The sequence below is a fragment of the Schistocerca nitens genome, chromosome 4, assembly GCF_023898315.1.
Source record: "Schistocerca nitens isolate TAMUIC-IGC-003100 chromosome 4, iqSchNite1.1, whole genome shotgun sequence".
In the NCBI taxonomy this organism is placed as follows: domain Eukaryota; kingdom Metazoa; phylum Arthropoda; class Insecta; order Orthoptera; family Acrididae; genus Schistocerca; species Schistocerca nitens.
Window position 1 is genome coordinate 333,182,310 of NC_064617.1, and position 21,271 is coordinate 333,203,580.

At 44.7% G+C, this 21,271-nt stretch overlaps 1 protein-coding gene across 4 annotated transcripts in view; it reads left to right on the top strand.

Moving 5' to 3' along the window:
• Positions 1-21,271, top strand: part of LOC126252941 (glycoprotein-N-acetylgalactosamine 3-beta-galactosyltransferase 1-like) — a 508,856-nt gene that overhangs the window by 218,513 nt on the left and 269,072 nt on the right. The window contains exon 1 of one of the 4 annotated variants that reach the window (XM_049953945.1): positions 14,158-14,230. The exons of the other annotated variants lie outside the window; for them this stretch is intronic. The gene's annotated coding sequence lies outside the window, so the exon portion shown is untranslated. Of the gene's footprint in view, positions 1-14,157; positions 14,231-21,271 lie in introns of those variants that run through there. 4 annotated transcript variants of the gene reach the window in all.

The following is a 21,271-nucleotide window of genomic DNA, read 5'->3' on the forward strand; positions in this document are numbered from 1 at the left end:
CGCAGACCAACTGTAGTACAGCGTGTTACCAGACGTCTGTGATAGTGTAGTGTTGTAGGAACTGTGACCATGGTGTATTCGGACTCTGAAAAGGCGGAGATGATACTCATCTATGGCGAGTGTCGACGAAAACTAGCTGAAGCCTGCAGGGTGTATGCAGAACGGTTCCCGGAGAGATAGCATCCAACGTGCCGCACATTGCAAAACATCTACCGCCAACTGTATGCAACAGGTATGGTCGTAGTACGCAAACGGGTCCGTAACAGGCCCCTCACAGGAGACGCGGGTGCAGTTGGTGTGTTAGCTGCTGTTGCCATGAACCCACACATGAGTACACGGGACATTGCGAGAGCCGGTGGACTGAGTCAAAGCAGTGTCATGCGCATAGTGCATCGTCACCGCTTTCACCCGTTTCATGTGTCGCTACATCAGCAATTACATGGTGATGACTTTAATCATCGAGTACAATTCTGTCAATGGGCATTAACAGAGACTGCGTTGCAGTTCTACCCGTTTACCGATGAAGCGGGTTTCACAAACCACGGGGCAGTGAATCTACGGTACATGCATTACTGGTCCGTGAAGAATCCTCGCTGGCTCAGACAGGTAGAGCGACAGCGACCGTGGACTGTAAATGTATGGTGCGGAGTCATTGGCGACCACCTCATTTGTTCTCACTTCATTGCAGGGGCCCAAACAGCTGCAACATACATCGCGTTTCTACAGAATGATCTGCCAACGTTGCTCCAAAATGTCCCACTGGAAACGCGTCGACGTATGTGGTATCAGCATGATGGTGCACCTGCACATTCCGCAATCAACACTAGGCTGACCCTTGACAGGATGTTCGACGGGCGTTTCAGAGGACGTGGAGGACGCATAAATTGGCCAGCCCCTTCTCCTGATCTTACACCTCTGGACTTCTTTCTGTGGGGTACGTTAAAGGAGAATGTGTACCGTGATGTGCCTACAACCCCAGAGGATATGAAACAACGTATTGTGGCAGCCTGCGGCGACATTACACCAGATGTACTGCGGCGTGTACGACATTCATTACGCCAGAGATTGCAATTGTGTGTAGCAAATGATGGCCACCACATTGAACATCTATTGGCCTGACAAGTCGGGACACACTCTATTCCACTCCGTAATTGAAAACGGAAACCACGTGTGTACGTGTACCTCACCCCCCATGGTAATGTACATGTGCGTCAGTGAAAAAGACAAATAAAAAGGTGTTAGCATGTGGACGTAATGTGCTGTTCCAGTCTCTTCTGTACCTAAGGTCCATCACCGTTCCCTTTGGAGCCCTACGTAATTCGGTGCTCTCCGATACACACGATCGAACAGCGGAGGAGTGGTACTCAAGCGTCAACTTTAGGTTACAATATCTCCGGATGTAATTAACATTTTACAATGCAACAAACGGCACTGATTACGTATTTGTTTATATGTTCAGATGTGCTAACAAAACCAACGGGGTTCCATTTAAAAAAAACGTAGGTTTCTGTTAAAAAACATACTTCTGTGCATTTTTTTTATGGTTTGTATTAACCATTTACACTAGCCCCTCTTCTCACGTTCGGTCTGTGGAATCGATTCGTCAGTATTTGATGTGGTTTACGAAATATATCCAGCGGTAATGTTAGGTGACTCATCCTGTATATTGGACAAAACCACATCTACCTATAAATACGAACAGCATTTCGTCAATTGTTGTGAATTCACCATGACTGCAATTATTTCTATAGTTGGCCAAAAACCTGTCATAAATATTGCGGACAGCTGCGAGCCTGTCAGTCTTCTCTCTCCACTCTTGTACACAAATAATCAAACCTCATTGATCGAAGCAAGAACAGGAAGCGCTTGTAACTGCATGCCGCCCTTGTGATCATCATACCTGTTCCATCATCTTTCCATTGCTCTCTACAGTTCGCAAGATTCCCATGCTTCGTTCCAACTAGGAATAACAGACCCAAAATACACATAATCTCATCCTGTGTAGTGTCCTTAGAGTATCGATCTCTGGAGTATTTTACTTCGTCCCTTTTGTTTCCAATAAAAGCGTTGGTACAGTGTACAATTGTATCAATAATGTCAAGGCCTATAAATTTGAGAAATGCATCAATAGGTTTCGGAGTATCCTTGCAAATCCGCTTTGGGCTAGGAAAAGTTTTGATGATATTCTTCGCTGGTACTCTTGAAGCAGCTTTCACTGGGGCTTTGCTGCACCAAATAGTTTCCTTTTCTTTTTCAATATAGAAAAAGAAATCCTCACCCGTTTCATCAATCTCCATTTCATCTGTTTCGTCTTCACTGAACCGCTGTCATGCTCATGTACTTCTACGACCTCTTCCTCATCCTCAACATCTGAGCCGTCTATGTCTTCTTCACTATTGTATGTCCTTTCTTGAACCTTCCTCTTCTCGTCAGCGTCCAAGTGCTCAATAAGTCGCCTGATCTCCTCATCGGAAGTGTCAAGTTTCGCCCTAGATACAACATACAACGTTGAAGACTAATAGACATAGATAGGTAAATGTAAATAGTAGGTTCAATTATCATAAGATAGGTAAGTAGTAGATATACGTATTTGTTTAACACTGCTGATATGAATGTAACAGTATATGAATAGATGAAATAGCTAACCCATCATATTGTATGTTGATTGCATGAAAAACGTTAATCTACATACATACTTCTATTAAATAATTCATGGTAAAAATGTTGTACCACAATAAAAACAATGAGAGCCAAAGCCTCTCACAAAACAATAACCCCTCACCAATATTCTAAAAGCAGATTTACGTAGATGACCGGGTGCATGTAGCACGGAGTGCTACCAAAGTGGTATACTTGCGTTCGACCTTGGCTGGTGACTGCTAGAAGGAAGGAAAACGATATCTGGCGCATGGATTGTGTTGACAGTATAGCCGACTGCAGTTACAGTATGTCCCTAGATGATTCAGATACCTTCACTATGTAACGATTCATGTTGAAAGTTACTTAAGTTTCTTCTGTCTGGTCCATTGACGCTCAAGCTTTACAAAATTTATTCACATTAATTGTCATCCGAACTGCACACTCGTCATGTAAACAAGAAACGGACATACTTCACTGATCTCTTTGACTTCCAAAAGTAACTTCAAAACTGACTCCTCGCAACATCGCTGTATCGCTTTATACAGAATTTTAACAATAACTTCCAAAATAAAGCATTATTAATTTTGTACAATTTTGATGTTACAATTAAAATTTACAAAACGTAAAGAAACTGATGTTACAGCCGAATAAGGTATAAAATACAATATTCACTGACAATCTTTTATAGTAATATCTTTAGTTTTCCATAAGAAAATCATTCTGAACTTTAATTACCATAATGTCTGTTGTATTACTTTAGTTACGTAATTGATTACAGTTTAGATATGGTTACTAGTATTCAGTGGTAGTACAAAGCTCGTTCTTTATCCGATTACATACATAAAATGCACAAATAAGGCCTCAAATTCTGGAAATTGGAAAACTGTGATATGTAAACAATTGGAGAGTTAATTAGGAATGTAATTACAAAGAATATGAATTACAGAGGATGACATAAAAATAAATAACAAATGAAAATATATCGCTTGGTAATAACTTTTAAGCTGTTTCTCAAGATAGTGACGTCTTCTGTTACTGGATTTTTAGATTACAATTTTGTTAATTATAAGCATTGATTTTTCATGCTAACATCTCTGCAGTCTCTAGTTATTTATTGCCTAGGACTTATTTCTTCAATTTTTTGATTAGTTACTTAATTTAGTATGTGTACATAATTTTATCAACGACAACAATCCACCTGTAATTACGACAACGCACGTCCTTTCAGAACACTCCACACGCCTTCGCAATGAATATCAAGTTGTTTATCAAATAGGACAGAATTATATATATATATATATATATATATATATATATATATACACTCCTGGAAATGGAAAAAAGAACACATTCACACCGGTGTGTCAGACCCACCATACTTGCTCCGGACACTGCGAGAGGGCTGTACAAGCAATGATCACACGCACGGCACAGCGGACACACCAGGAACCGCGGTGTTGGCCGTCGAATGGCGCTAGCTGCGCAGCATTTGTGCACCGCCGCCGTCAGTGTCAGCCAGTTTGCCGTGGCATACGGAGCTCCATCGCAGTCTTTAACACTGGTAGCATGCCGCGACAGCGTGGACGTGAACCGTATGTGCAGTTGACGGACTTTGAGCGAGGGCGTATAGTGGGCATGCGGGAGGCCGGGTGGACGTACCGCCGAATTGCTCAACACGTGGGGCGTGAGGTCTCCACAGTACATCGATGTTGTCGCCAGTGGTCGGCGGAAGGTGCACGTGCCCGTCGACCTGGGACCGGACCGCAGCGACGCACGGATGCACGCCAAGACCGTAGGATCCTACGCAGTGCCGTAGGGGACCGCACCGCCACTTCCCAGCAAATTAGGGACACTGTTGCTCCTGGGGTATCGGCGAGGACCATTCGCAACCGTCTCCATGAAGCTGGGCTACGGTCCCGCACACCGTTAGGCCGTCTTCCGCTCACGCCCCAACATCGTGCAGCCCGCCTCCAGTGGTGTCGCGACAGGCGTGAATGGAGGGACGAATGGAGACGTGTCGTCTTCAGCGAGGAGAGTCGCTTCTGCCTTGGTGCCAATGATGGTCGTATGCGTGTTTGGCGCCGTGCAGGTGAGCGCCACAATCAGGACTGCATACGACCGAGGCACACAGGGCCAACACCCGGCATCATGGTGTGGGGAGCGATCTCCTACACTGGCCGTACACCACTGGTGATCGTCGAGGGGACACTGAATAGTGTACGGTACATCCAAACCGTCATCGAACCCATCGTTCTACCATTCCTAGACCGGCAAGGGAACTTGCTGTTCCAACAGGACAATGCACGTCCGCATGTATCCCGTGCCACCCAACGTGCTCTAGAAGGTGTAAGTCAACTACCCTGGCCAGCAAGATCTCCGGATCTGTCCCCCATTGAGCATGTTTGGGACTGGATGAAGCGTCGTCTCACGCGGTCTGCACGTCCAGCACGAACGCTGGTCCAACTGAGGCGCCAGGTGGAAATGGCATGGCAAGCCGTTCCACAGGACTACATCCAGCATCTCTACGATCGTCTCCATGGGAGAATAGCAGCCTGCATTGCTGCGAAAGGTGGATATACACTGTACTAGTGGCGACATTGTGCATGCTCTGTTGCCTGTGTCTATGTGCCTGTGGTTCTGTCAGTGTGATCATGTGATGTATCTGACCCCAGGAATGTGTCAATAAAGTTTCCCCTTCCTGGGACAATGAATTCACGTTCTTATTTCAATTTCCAGGAGTGTATATATATAAGGCCTTAGGAAGCACTGAATTGTCCGATAACTATCCGGATGAGTATAAAAAAGGTAGTATCAGATATTTCATATGAATTTTGGGGAAGGCTGTATCTTTATAACTACCACTTATCACATGCGCATCAACGTGACAACACGGAGTGCTGCCATGAGCCCACCGGAGGTTTAAGCAAAATGCTTATGTACTGTACAGTATCGATGGGTCGCGTGGGAGAAAAGGAAAGTAAACATTTGTGTTTGCTGGTAGCTAAACATCATAATGGACTGTGAAAAAGAGATTTATTTGCTCCAGACTTAACACGTAGCGCAGAGAAACAGTCAGTAATACGTTTTGACACTACATCAGTTAACAGTTCATATTCCTTGCCACTGAAATACGACTGTAGTTCTTTTAGCACACCTTCTACAGTTTTATACACTAACGTTGCCTGAATTTCAGCAATTGTTTCAAACAGCGTACAACCCATTACACTCGTCCAAAACCAACTGGCGTATCACGCCTGACGTACAGCACTGGCGCGCTACTAACTGTGCTCTACCGGCAAACATCCACGATCACAATCGAAGGGACGATCCACAACGCCGGGCGAATTACGTACTTTTTTTTTTTTCTTTTTGATCATCAGTCTTCTGACTGGTTTGATGCAACCTGCCACGAATTCCTCTTCTGTGCTAACCTCTTCATCTCAGAGTGGGACTTGCAACCTACGTCCTCAATTATTTGCTGGATGTATTCCAATCTCTTTCTTCCTCTACAGTTTTTGCCCTCTACAGCTCTCTCTAGGACCATGGAAGTTATTCCTTCATGTCTTAACAGATATCATCCTGTCCCACCTTATCAGTGTTTTCCATATATTCCTTTCCTCCCCAATTCTGCGAAGAACCTCTTTATTCCTTACCTTATCAGTGCACCTAATTTTCAACATTCGTCTATAGCACCACATCTCAAATGCTTCGATTCTCTTCTGTTCTGGTTTCCCCACAGTCCATGTTTCACTACCATACAATGCTATACTCCAGACGTACAGTGCGACTGCTACGGTCGCAGGTTCGAATCCTGCCTCGGGCATGGATGTGTGTGATGTCCTTAGGTGAGTTAGGTTTAAGTAGTTCTAAGTTCTAGGGGACTGATGACCACAGCAGTTGAGTCCCATAGTGCTCAGAGCCATTTGAGCCATTTTGAACCAGACGTACATTCTCAGAAATTTCTTCCTCAAATTAAGGCTGATATTTGATATTAATATAATTCCCTTGGTCAGGAATGCCCTTTTTGCCATTGCTAGTCTGCTTCTGACGTTCTCTTTGCTCCGTCCGTCATTGGTTATTTTACTGCTTAGGTTGCAGAATTCCTTAACTCCGTCTACTTCGTGACCATTAATCCTGATGTTAAGTTTCTCGCTGTTCTCATTTCTACTACTTCTCATTACCTTCGTGTATCTTCCATTTACTCTCAGTCCACATTCTGCACTCATTAGACTGTTCATTCCGTTCAGTAGATCAAGTAATACTTATTCAATTTCACTCAGGATAGCAATGTCATCAGCGAATCGTATCATAATACCCTTTCACCTTGAATTTTAATTCCACGCCTGAACCTTTCTTTTATTTCCATCATTGCTTCCTCGATGTACCGAGCGAGGTGGCGCAGTGGTTAGACACTGGACTCGCATTCGGGAGGGCGACGGTTCAATCCCGCGTCCGGCCATCCTGATTTAGGTTTTCCGTGATTTCCCTAAATCACTCCAGGCAAATGCCGGGATGGTTCCTTTGAAAGGACACCGCCGACTTCCTTCCCCATCCTTCCCTAATCCGATGAGACCGACGACCATGCTGTCTGGTCTCCTTCCCCAAGCAACCAACCAACCAACCTCGATATACAGATTGAACATTAGGGGCGAAAGGCTACATTCTTGTCTTACACAATTTTTAATACGAGCGCTTCGTTCTTGGTCATCCACTGTTATTAGTCCCTCTTAGCTATTGTAATATTGTATATGGCCCGTCTCTCCCTATAGCTTACCCCTACGTTTTTCAGAATCTCGAACATCTTGCACCATTTTACACTGTCGAACGCTTTTAACAGGTCGACAAATCCTATTAACGTGTCTTGATTTTCCTTTAGTCTTGCTTCCATTATTAACCACAACGTCAGATTTGCCTCTCTCGTGCCTTTACCTTTCCTAAAGCCAAACTGATCGTCACCTAGCGCATCCTCGATTTTTTTTCCATTCTTCTGTATATTATTCTTGTAAGCAATTTGGATGCACGAGCTGTTAAGCTGATTGTGCGGTGATTCTCGCACTTGTCAGCTCATGCCGTCTTCGGAATTGTGTGGATGATGCTTTTCCGAAAGTCAATTGGTATGTAGCCAGACTCATACAGTCTATACAGCAATGTGAATATCCGTTTTGTTGCCACTTCCCCTAATGATTTTAGAAATTCTGACTCAATGTTATCTACCCCCTCTGCCTTGTTCGATCTTAGGTCCTTCAAAGCTCTTTTATATTCTGATTTTAATACTGGATCCCCTATCTCTTCTAAATCGACTCTTGTTTCTTCTTCTATCACATCAGACAAATCTTCCCCTTCATAGAGGCTTTCAATGTATTCTTTCCACCTATCCGATCTCTCCTCTGCATTTAACAGTGGAATTCTCGTTGCACTCTTAATGTTATTACCCTTGCTTTTACTGTCACCGAAGGTTGTTTTGACTTTCCTGTATGCTGAGTCTGTCCTTCCGACAATCATTTCTTTTTCGATGTCTTCAAATTTTTTCTGCAGCCATTTCGTCTTAGCTTCCCTGGACTTCCTATTTATTTCATTCCTCTGCGACTTTTATTTCTGTATTCATCGATCAATTTAAGTATTTCTTCTGTTACTTATGGTTTCTTCGCAGTTATCTTCCTTGTACATTTTTTTTTCATTCCCAACTTCTGTGATGGCCCTTTTTAGAGATGTCCATTCCTCTTCAACTGTACTGCCTACTGAGCTATTCCTTATTATTCTGTCTATAGCCTTAGAGAACGTCAACCATATCTCGTCATTCCTTAGTACTTACGTATCCCACTTGTTTGCGGTTTGATTCTTCCTGACTAATGTCTTAAACTTCAGCATACTCTTCATCACTATGATATTGTGATCTGAGTCTATGTCTGCTCCTGGGTATGTCTTACAATTCAGTACCTGATTTCAGAATCTCTGTCTAACCATGATGTAATCTAATTGGAATCTTTCCGTTTCACCCGGACTTTTCCGAATATACCTCCCTCTCTTGTGATTCTTCAACAAAGTATTCGCTATTATTAGCTGCAACTTGTTACAGACCCAATTAGCCTTTCTCCTCTCTCATTCCTTCTCCCAAGCCCATATTCTCCTGTAAACTTTTCTTCCACTCCTTCCCCTACACCTGCGTAACAGTCTCCCATGACTATTAGATTTTTCATATCCCCTTACATACTGTATTACCCTTTCAATATCCTCATACACTTTCTCTGTCTCTTCATCTTCAGCTTGCGACGTCGGAATGTATACCTGAACTATCGTTGTCGGTGTTGGTTAACTGTCGATTGTGATAAGAACAGTTCTATCATTGAACTTTTCACAGTAACCCACTCTCTGCCCTACCTTCCTATTCATAACGAATCGGACTCCCGTTATACCATTTTCTGCTGCTGTTGATATTACCCGATACTCATCTGACAAGAAATCTATCTCTTCTTTCCACTTCACTTCACTGACCCCTACTATATCATGAATGAGTCTTGCATTTCCCTTTTCATAGTTTCTAATTTCCCTACCACGTTCAAGCTTCTGACATTCCACGCCCCGACTTCCTAGAGCGTTATCCTTCCGTTGGTTATTTAGTTTTTTTCTCATGGTGACCTCGCCCTTGGCTGTCCAATCACGGAGATACGAATGAGGGACTATTCCGAAATCTTTTGCCAATGGAGAGATCTTCATGACACTTCTTCAATTACAGGCCACATTTTCTGTGGATACACGTTACGTGTCTTTAATGTAGTGATTTCCATTGCCTTCTGCATCCTCATGCATGCCGTTGATCATTACTTAGTCTTCCGCGTTTAAGGGCAGTTTCCCACCCCTAGGACAAGAGAGTGCCCTGAATCTCTGTCCGCTCCTCCGCCCTCTTAGACAAGGCCGTTGGCAGACTGATGGGTGACTTCTTATGCCGGAGGTCTTCGGCCGCCAAAACCGATTATTAATTAAAATTTAAGCAGTGGCTGGGTTCGAACCCGAAGACGTTTTCATTATGAATCAAAGACGCTACCCGTACACCAAGGAGTATCTACTGACTGTGAGGCGCAACATTCCTGCTCCTAGGAACACCCGGCTTTAACAATCTGTACCAAGGCAACAAACGTACTTCTACACTGCTATTTCTTCGACAGGAAGGTGATTTGCCTTTTCAGCAGGACGTTGCAGGTACACGTATGGCTGTTGTGAATCACTGTGTTCTTCGTGGTATACTGCCCTGCTGAGGAAAATCGCCAACTGAACACATGAAGTGGGAACTCACTCTTTCTCCAGAGCCTACAAGACTCGTTGCCGAATTGAACGAAAGGCGCAAAATGCTTGGGAAAATTTATCACAGGGTGCCATTCAGCACTGTATAATCATTTGCATTTGACAATAAAAGCCTGCGTTGCCACCAGTGGGTGCTGGAGGGGGAGGGGGGGGGAGGACTCTGTGTATTTGGACACTCTTTACTGTGACATGTGTGTTACATTTGGTCTGAATTTGCTATCATATACAACTTTGAACTGTGTGGCACATCAGTTGTCAATAAAATGACCTTGTCCTTGAGGGTGCAGAACTTTTTCAGCTGTGTATTTGCACGCTAATGCTACAACCGTTTTTCCCTGATATCATTGGGATTAGCGACCCGAACTCTTTCCATAAACGTATCACATACTAAGAAGCGAATGTCACACATCCTAATAATATATATATCACATACCTTAAATGACTAACAAGAAGAATCCAGATAAAAATTCTCATCTTTCTCAGTGGGCCACAGCGTGCATTTTCCTAAACAAACATTACATGCTCTCCTGCGCTCAAATTCAAAACCAACTGCTTTTTGATCTGTATGAACTCATTTGCGTTTATGTACTCCTTCCAGTATCACAGTCTACAAGTTTACTTTAACAACTTGTTACCTGTCTTTAACAAATATCAAGTAGAATATACACTCCTGGAAATTGAAATAAGAACACCGTGAATTCATTGTCCCAGGAAGGGGAAACTTTATTGACACATTCCTGGGGTCAGATACATCACATGATCACACTGACAGAACCACAGGCACATAGACACAGGCAACAGAGCATGCACAATGTCGCCACTAGTACAGTGTATATCCACCTTTCGCAGCAATGCAGGCTGCTATTCGCCCATGGAGACGATCGTAGAGATGCTGGATGTAGTCCTGTGGAACGGCTTGCCATGCCATTTCCACCTGGCGCCTCAGTTGGACCAGCGTTCGTGCTGGACGTGCAGACCGCGTGAGACGACGCTTCATCCAGTCCCAAACATGCTCAATGGGGGACAGATCCGGAGATCTTGCTGGCCAGGGTAGTTGACTTACACCTTCTAGAGCACGTTGGGCGGCACGGGATACATGCGGACGTGCATTGTCCTGTTGGAACAGCAAGTTCCCTTGCCGGTCTAGGAATAGTAGAACGATGGGTTCGATGACGGTTTGGATGTACCGTGCACTATTCAGTGTCCCCTCGACGATCACCAGTGGTGTACGGCCAGTGTAGGAGATCGCTCCCCACACCATGATGCCGGGTGTTGGCCCTGTGTGCCTCGGTCGTATGCAGTCCTGATTGTGGCGCTCACCTGCACGGCGCCAAACACGCATACGACCATCATTGGCACCAAGGCAGAAGCGACTCTCATCGCTGAAGACGACACGTCTCCATTCGTCCCTCGATTCACGCCTGTCGCGACACCACTGGAGGCGGGCTGCACGATGTTGGGGCGTGAGCGGAAGACGGCCTAACGGTGTGCGGGACCGTAGCCCAGCTTCATGGAGACGGTTGCGAATGGTCCTCGCCGATACCCCAGGAGCAACAGTGTCCCTAATTTGCTGGGAAGTGGCGGTGCGGTCCCCTACGGCACTGCGTAGGATCCTACGGTCTTGGCGTGCATCCGTGCGTCGCTGCGGTCCGGTCCCAGGTCGACAGGCACGTGCACCTTCCGCCGACTACTGGCGACAACATCGATGTACTGTGGAGACCTCACGCCCCACGTGTTGAGCAATTCGGCGGTACGTCCACCCGGCCTCCCGCATGCCCACTATACGCCCTCGCTCAAAGTCCGTCAATTGCACATACGGTTCACGTCCACGCTGTCGCGGCATGCTACCAGTGTTAAAGACTGCGATGGAGCTCCGTATGCCACGGCAAACTGGCTGACACTGACGGCGGCGGTGCACAAATGCTGCGCAGCTAGCGCCATTCGACGGCCAACACCGCGGTTCCTGGTGTGTCCGCTGTGCCGTGCGTGTGATCATTGCTTGTACAGCCCTCTCGCAGTGTCCGGAGCAAGTATGGTGGGTCTGACACACCGGTGTCAATGTGTTCTTTTTTCCATTTCCAGGAGTGTATGTACTGTGGGCTAGTCCCTTCGTTAGCCTATGGGGAATAAAAATGACCTACGCACACTGAATTGTCCATGCACTGCCGTGTTGTTTGGCAGTACTGGCCTGTGTGAATTTTGCAGCTTAGGCACTGCCTATTGTACCGTATTTTATATCTTAGTTTATTCGATCTTGTAATTCTCACATGAGGTGGTTATCTTTTCGTTATTGGTAATATTTATTGGAATACTTCAAACTTAAGAAACTTACCATCTGTAGTTCGAAGATTTTGCAGTGAATTAAGAGTGCGAATTACGATTGCTAATGCGAGGGAAGCAAGTCCATAATTGTCGTCATGCTTCAAAATGCGTCACTCAACCATCTGTAGAAGTATATCGAAAACTTCTGTATTGATCCGCAAGAAATTTCTGAATCCCTTCCAAGAAAATCGTGTCCATGTCTTTATGATCCTTCAAAGGCCTAAATCTCAGCAGAGATATGTTAACAGTCTTCTGTACAGTTTGAAAAGTGTCCAGACAAATAATATCCTTCGCCCCATCGCGAAGAGAATCATGTTCGCATTTATGTTTGACTCCAGGAAAGCAGAAAGCTGGAAGTTGAGTGACAGGTCGCGCTGGTGTAAAACTTTCTTTATGTGAACGAATCAAAGCTGCATGCCATGCAAGAACTGGGAACCACTTTTTTTTTTCATACACACTTGTTCTCAAAACGATTGCAGTCAACTGGGTATCACTTAGGCGACTTGCATTGCAATGTTCTTACTCTGCTACGGTAACCAGCCCACAGGGGAGCTACAGTGTAAACGTGGAATCCGACCAATGTTTCGTTTCTGACGAATCTCCACATCTTTAGGTGAATGCTAGGTTGAAATAACAGAGTGAAAAAATAATACCCAGTCAGTGTTCGATGCTACAATCTTTCGATTTTTTTTTTTTTGCTAGGTGCTTTACCGCTTTTTTTCTTCATTTTGTTCGACATTGTTCTCATCATTTGCTATGGGTGGACGTCACATGACACCCCTTCGAACCCATCTTTTTTTTTTTCAGGCCTCTGACCGAACACGCTGAGTTACCGTGTCGACGCCGGCCGGCGTGGCCGAGCAGTTCTAGGCGCTTCAGTCTGGAACCGCGAGACCGCTAAGGTTAAAGGTTCGAATCCTGCCTCGGGCATGGATGTGTGTGATTTCATGAGGTTGGTTAGGTTTAAGTAGTTCTAAGATCTAGGGGACTGATGACCTCAGAAGTTAAGTCCCATAGTGCTCAGAGCCATTTGACCCATTTTTTTTACCGTGTCGCCACAGCGAGACCGCCAGACGAGATTCAAATTTTGTCTTGACTCACGTACTCTTACAACACTGCTGCTCTCTCTAGCCTGTCCGCTAGGTGTCAATGGCGTCATTTTCACAACTTGACTTTAATTCATAATAATTGAGAGTTGTACAAAATATTTATAAATTATTTACAGAATCAGTGTTTCTATTTGTCAAAACCGTATCAAAATTCCTGCAGCAGATTTCTGAGATTAGTCTGCACATAAGGAAGGAGGCAGGGAAGCGACTGCAATTTATGTATTTAGAAATTGCACTGGTGAGTTGAATTAAAATTCATTAATGCAGCTCTAATTCAGAGCACTAGTTCCTGAACAGAGCTATTGACCACCAAGATACTACGTACTTATATTGCATGATGTACGGTATTTTCCATTTTTCCAATTTCCTATCCATTTAATATTTCCTTACTTTTTCCTTTCTCTCTTTTGAGCGCCAAGGAGTCACTTGTCCTCTGGGGCATTGCACCAATGGCTCATCCTTCTTACGTCCCTGCTCTGTATACTTGTGACGGCGTCACATGTCATAATGCTGCAAGGACATCTTTTAGTGCACACGTTGTCGTATATTACAGTTTCACTTTCTCCTGTTACTCTTTTTTGTGGGTGTTAACTACAGTGTACATGACTTTTATGTCTGTTATCTTTGGCAACAGACCACAAGGAGGTACCGTGGCGTAGTTGTATCTCGGGGTCAAGAAGGAAAGTGAAGTGCTCCCTTCACAGATAACGGACGAGTGTTTGTTGTTTACTTTTTTTCTGTCTCTATAAAACTCGTTCGTTTTTCCCGGAGAAATTTTCTGAGAATACTTCACCGCATTACGAAGTGTTTACTCTGCCACAGGTAATCAGCGCGCAGTGTTGTTCAGCCAACTCATCAGCGTAAGTAAGATTTATGCGATTGTTTCGGTAGTGATTAGCGTAATGAGCAAAGATGTCCCTCTAAATAATTTGACAGTATTATAGTATGACAATGAGCTATCATTTTAACTAAGATAGATTACTAGCACTTAATGTCTCAAGAATATCTTTCGTGGTCCATGTAATTTTTACTGTCTACCGAAGTACGAGCTCTGTTACGCTCCGGCCCGGAAACTATGATGGTGTTTCACACCGTTGAAAGACTGCGATAAAAATAAGACATTTGACAGCTGTTTGTTGCTAAATAGATGCTTTTGCTTTAGCTGCCTACACATTCTGTATACGTTCTTAAGAACTTAATAGATTAGCAACAAAGCTTGCATCAACTAACAATTATTTGAAGAACATTTATAGCTTTTCCTGTTGCCGCCTCTGTAGTAATGGTAAAAAATGGTTCAAATGGCTCTGAGCACTATGGGACTTAACATCTGAGGTCGTCAGTCCCCTAGAACTTAGAACTACTTACACCTAACTGACCTAAGGACATCACACACATCCATGCCTGAGGCAGGATTCGAACCTGCGACCGTAGCGGTTGCGCGTTTCCAGACTGAAGCGCCTAGAACCGCATGGCCAAACCACCCGGCTAGTAATGGTAATTACAACTCTTGTCTTACATAGTTAACATAAGCTGTTAACATAAGCTGATGAATGACATTTCAGGAGGGAGCCAAAAGCAATGCTGTCCAAGCACAACTCTCATGTTCGGGCGTGTCTTCATAATGGAACCAAAGTAGTGTACGTGTGACGCTGTGGTCTTCGTGCATCACTAGATGAACAACAGGGGCAAAACATAAGGCCCTCGTTAGGCGAAAGTTTGTGCTGCAAGATCAGCCAATGTTTCACTTACTGATAGCCATTGCAACACGAAACAGACTTGCGAGAGGATCTTTTAAAGCTACAGCGCGAGACTACAGCACCATTTGTACCACCGAGCAGTTGTGAAGTGAAGGATTTGAAATAAAGCCTCGTCGTGTGCATATAGCTGTGAAGCTCAAGATCCAACGTATTGTTTAACAACAGAATCTGCAGCGTTCAGAAAGAGCATTATTACTCTAACCTGTTGTTAATTTTTTTTAATTTATTTTTTGTTGTAACTACCTCTCAGCGTCTAGGATTGCAGAACAACGAACTCTGTTCTCCAAACGCTGTTCAGTCTCGACTGTCTAAAATCAAATTCAAAACCAGATTTTTGCTGCAACGTTATTTCAAGAACTGAAAATAGACGTGTTGTGCACTCACGTCCAAGGCCTCTTTGATATCCTTGATCCTAAATGAACGTACATCTACAACTGCATCTATATGAGTAGTCTGGAGATCATGGTGAACTCCCTGAAGAGTGTAGAGGAAGTGGTCCAAATTTCGGCTATGGTCTAAATTTGGGTTAACCAGATATTTGGCACTTAGAGATGTGGCAACCTAAGAGAAACAATGTAAAACAGCGCTTCAGAACATGCCAGTTGTTCTGTAAAAAGGCCACGACAGTTCATTGTCCAATGCGATTTTAGCCAGTGGCTGATACAGAAAAACTCAAGGAAGGGGCACTAAAGATATCTTGAGCTGCCTTTACCTTTACCATAGTAAATAAATAATAAGTCACAAGCAAAATTTAAGAAAGTTTTATTTAAACTGATTATACGCATATACCGCAGCGGCCTTCCCTCAGTGGATACACCGGTTCTACATCTACATCTACATTTATACTCCGCAAGCCACCCAACGGTCTGTGGCGGAGGGCACTTTACGTGCCACTGTCATTACCTCCCTTTCCTGTTCCAGTCGCGTATGGTTCGCGGGAAGAACGACTGTCTGAAAGCCTCCGTGCGCGCTCTAATCTCTCTAATTTTACATTCGTGATCTCCTCGGGAGGTATAAGTAGGGGGAAGCAATATATTCGATACCTCATCCAGAAACGCACCCTCTCGAAACCTGGCGAGCAAGCTACACCGCGATGCAGAGCGCCTCTCTTGCAGCGTCTGCCACTTGAGTTTATTAAACATCTCCGTAACGCTATCACGGTTACCAAATAACCCTGTGACGAAACGCGCCGCTCTTCTTTGGATCTTCTCTGTCTCCTCCGTCAACCCGATCTGGTACGGATCCCACACTGATGAGCAATAAAGTATAGGTCGGACGAGTGATTTGTAAGCCACCTCCTTTGTTGATGGACTACATTTTCTAAGCACTCTCCCAATGAATCTCAACCTGGTACCCGCCTTACCAACAATTAATTTTATATGATCATTCCACTTCAAATCGTTCCGCACGCATACTCCCAGATATTTTACAGAAGTAACTGCTACCAGTGTTTGTTCCGCTATCATATAATCATACAATAAAGGATCCTTCTTTCTATGTATTCGCAATACGAGGTGTGGCTAGAAAAAAACCGGACTAGTACTGGTGAAACAATAAAACGAATGCAATAAGGCTGAAAGTCGCGTGGCCTCTCACGTGACTCTCGCTCCGCCTACTGCTCGAGTTTCATCTGCCTCCTGCACTCAGTCTGCCCGTGGCGTCTGTTTTAAGTAGTTGACGTTTTGTCTGTGCGTCGGAAAATTTTGAGTGTACAGAAAGAACAGCGTGTTAACATCAAATTTTGTTTCAAACTAGGAAAATCTGCAAGTGAAACGTTTGTAATGTTACAACAAGTGTACGGCGATGATTGTTTATCGCGAACACAAGTGTTTGAGTGGTTTAAACGATTTAAAGATGGCCGCGAAGACACCAGTGATGACACTCGCACTGGCAGACCATTGTCAGCAAAAACTGATGCAAACATTGAAAAAATCGGTAAACTTGTTCGACAAGATCGCCGTTTAACAATCAGAGCAGTGTCTGAGTTAACAGGAGTTGACAAGGAAAGTGTTAGGCAGATTCTTCATGAAAGTTTCAACATGAACAAAGTGTGTTCAAAAATGGTTCCAAAGTGTCTGACAATTGAACAGAAGGAACGCCGAAGAATGATTTGTTCTGACATCCTGGAAAACATTGAAAGTGATCCCACTTTCTTACAAAATGTTATTACTTGCGATGAATCGTGGTTTTTTACTTACGATCCCGAAACTAAACGCCAATCGATGCATTGGAAAACTCCTGGTTCTCCACGACAAAATAAAGCACGAATGTCAAAATCGAAATTCAAGGCAATGATGATTGTTTTTTTTTGACATCAAAGGGATTGTGCACATTGATTGGGTACCAGAGGGACAAACAGTGAATCAGCATTACTACATTAGCGTCCTGGCTACCCTACGTGAGCGAGTACGGAGAAAACGGAACGATTTGTGGAGAAAAAAGTCATGGATCCTTCACCAAGACAATGCCCAGCTCACAGCGCGTTGTCAGTGAAGACGTTTTTGGCAAAACACAACATTCCCATCTTAGATCATCCACCCTACTCACCTGATTTGGACCCCTGTGACTTTTTTCTTTTCCATAAAGTCAAGTCAGCTTTGAAAGGAACTAGATTTGAGACTGTTGAAGCAGTAAAAGAAAAAGCGACGGAAGTAATGTATGGACTTACCGAAAATGATCTGCAGCATTGCTATGAACAGTGGAAAATTCGTATGGAGCGGTGTAGAGACCGAGGAGGAGAGTACATTGAAGGAGATAACATGAAATTGTAAATAATTGTAAATAAATGTTTTTTCCAGCATCAGTCCGGTTTTTTTCTAGCCGCACCACGTACATTACATTTGTCTATGTTAAGGGACAGTTGCCACTCCCTGCACCAAGTGCCTATCTGCTGCAGATCTTCCTGCATTTCGCTACAATTTTCTAGTGCTGCAACTTCTCTGTATACTACATCATCATCCGCGAAAAGCCGCATGGAACTTCCGACACTATCTGCTAGGTCATTTATATATATTGTGAAAAGCAATGGTCCCATAACACTCCCCTGTGGCACGCCAGAGGTTACCTTAACGTCTGTAGACGTCTCTCCATTGATAACAACATGCTGTGTTCTGTTTGCTAAAAACTCTTCAATCCAGCCACACAGCTGGTCTGATATTCCGTAGGCTCTTACTTTGTTTATCAGGCGACAGTGCGGAACTGTATCGAACGCCTTCCGGAAGTCAAGAAAAATAGCATCTACCTGGGAGCCTGTATCTAATATTTTCTGGGTCTCATGAACAAATAAAGCGAGTTGGGTCTCACACGATCGCTGTTTCCGGAATCCATGTTGATTCCTACATAGTAGATTCTGGGTTTCCAAAAACGACATGATACTCGAGCAAAAAACATGTTCTAAAATTCTACAACAGATCGACGTCAGAGATATAGGTCCATAGTTTTGCGCATCTGCTCGATGACCCTTCTTGAAGACTGGGACTACCTGTGCTCTTTTCCAATCATTTGGAACCCTCCGTTCCTCTAGAGGCTTGCGGTACACGGCTGTTAGAAGGGGGGCACGTTCTTTCGCGTACTCTGTGTAGAATCGAATTGGTATCCCGTCAGGTCCAGTGTACTTCCCTCTGTTGAGTGATTCCAGTTGCTTTTCTATTCCTTGGACACTTATTTCGATGTCAGCCATTTTTTCGTTTGTGCGAGGATTTAGAGAAGGAACTGCAGTGCGGTCTTCCTCTGTGAAACAGCTTTGGAAAAAGGTGTTTAGTATTTCAGCTTTACGCGTGTCGTTCTCTGTTTCAATGCCATCATCATTGCTGTTTCGAGCCACTTACTGATTTAACGTAAGACCAGAACTTCCTAGGATTTTCTGTCAAGTCGGTACATAGAGTTTTACTTTCGAATTCACTGAACGCTTCACGCATAGCCCTCCTTACGCTAACTTTGACATCGTTTAGCTTCTGTTTTTCTGAGAGGTTTTGGCTGCGTTTAAACTTGGAGTGAAGCTCTCTTTGCTTTCGCAGTAGTTTCCTAACTTTGTTGTTGTACCACGGTGGGTTTTTCCCGTCCCTCACAGTTTTACTCGGCGCGTACCTGTCTAAAACGCATTTTACGATTGCCTTGAACTTTTTCCATAAACACTCAACATTGTCAGTGTCGGAACAGAAATTTTCGTTTTGATCTGTTAGGTAGTCTGAAATCTGCCTTCTATTACTCTTGATAAACAGGTAAACCTTCCTTCCTTTTTTTATATTCCTATTAACTTCCATATTCAGGGATGCTGCAACGGCCTTATGATCACTGATTCCCTGTTCTGCACATACAGAGTCGAAAAGTTCGGGTCTGTTTGTTATCAGTAGGTCCAAGATGTTATCTCCACGAGTCGGTTCTCTGTTTAATTGCTCGAGGTAATTTTCGGATAGTGCACTCAGTATAATGTCACTCGATGCTCTGTCCCTACCACCCGTCCTAAACATCTGAGTGTCCCAGTCTATATCTGGTAAATTGAAATCTCCACCTAAGACTATAACATGCTGAGGAAATGTATGTGAAATGTATTCCAAATTTTCTCTCAGTTGTTCTGCCACTAACGCTGCTGAGTCGGGAGGTCGGTAAAAGGAGCCAATTATTAACCTAGCTCGGTTGTTGAGTGTAACCTCCACCCATAATAATTAACAGGAACTATCCACTTCTACTTCACTACAGGATAAACTACTACTAACAGCGACGAACACTCCACCACCGGTTGCATGCAATCTATCCTTTCTAAACACCGTCTGTACCTTTGTAAAAATTTCGGCAGAATTTATCTCTGGCTTCAGCCAGCTTTCTGTACCTATAACGATTTCAGCTTCGGTGCTTTCTATCAGCGCTTGAAGTTCCGGTACTTTACCAACGCAGCTTCGACAGTTGACAATTACAATACTGATTGCTGCTTGGTCCCCGCATGTCCTGACTTTTTCCCGCACCCGTTGAGGCTATTGCCCTTTCTGTACTTGCCCAAGGCCATCTAACCTAAAAAACCGCCCAGCCCACGCCACACAACCCCTGCTACCCGTGTAGCCGCTTGTTGCGTGTAGTGGACTCCTGACCTATCCAGCGGAACCCGAAACCCCACGACCCTATGGCGCAAGTCGAGGAATCTGCAGCCCACACGGTCGCAGAACCGTCTCAGCCTCTGATTCAGACCCTCCACTCGGCTCTGTACCAAAGGTCCGTAGTCAGTCCTGTCGACGATGCTGCAGATGGTGAGCTCTGCTTTCATCCCGCTAGCGAGACTGGCAGTCTTCACCAAATCAGATAGCCGCCGGAAGCCAGAGAGGATTTCCTCCGATCCATAGCGACACACATCATTGGTGCCGACATGAGCGACCACCTGCAGATGGGTGCACCCTGTACCCTTCATGGCATCCGGAAGGACCCTTTCCAGTGCACCTTGGTTTTCTTCCCCTCTCTTGCTGCCATTTCCCTAAGGGGCCCCATTACGCGCCTGACGTTGGAGCTCCCAACTACCAGTAAGCCCACCCTCTGCGACCGCCCGGACCTTGCAGACCTCTGGAACAGGACAAGCAGCCATGTCACGCCGAAGATCAGTATCAGCCTGAGACAGAGCCTGAAACCGGTTCGTCAGACAAACTGGAGAGGCCTTCCGTTCAGCCCTCCGGAATGTCTTTCGCCCCCTGCCACACCTTGAGACGACCTCCCACTCTACCACAGGTGAGGGATCAGCCTCAATGCGGGCAGTATCCCGGGCAACCACAGTCGTAGTCCGATCGGGGGATGCGTGAGACGAGCTGGCCGTCCCCGACAAACCCCCATCCGGACCCCCACAGTGATGCCCATTGGCAACAGCCTCAAGCTGTGTGACCGAAGCCAACGCTGCCTGAAGCTGGGAGCGAAGGGATGCCAACTCAGCCTGCATCCGAACACAGCAGTTGCAGTCCCTATCCATGCTAAAAACTGTTGTGCAAAGAACGTCTGAACTAATCAACAGAGAGCGCAAACAAATCGACACAAAATTTAAACGGTTATTAAAATACAAGATTGCCTAGTAAATGCAGTAATGCTGCTACTTGCGCACTGCTGACACACTGCTCGGCGGCGGAAGGAGACTACGCGATTTTACACTATTCAGGTACTAAAACGCGATGC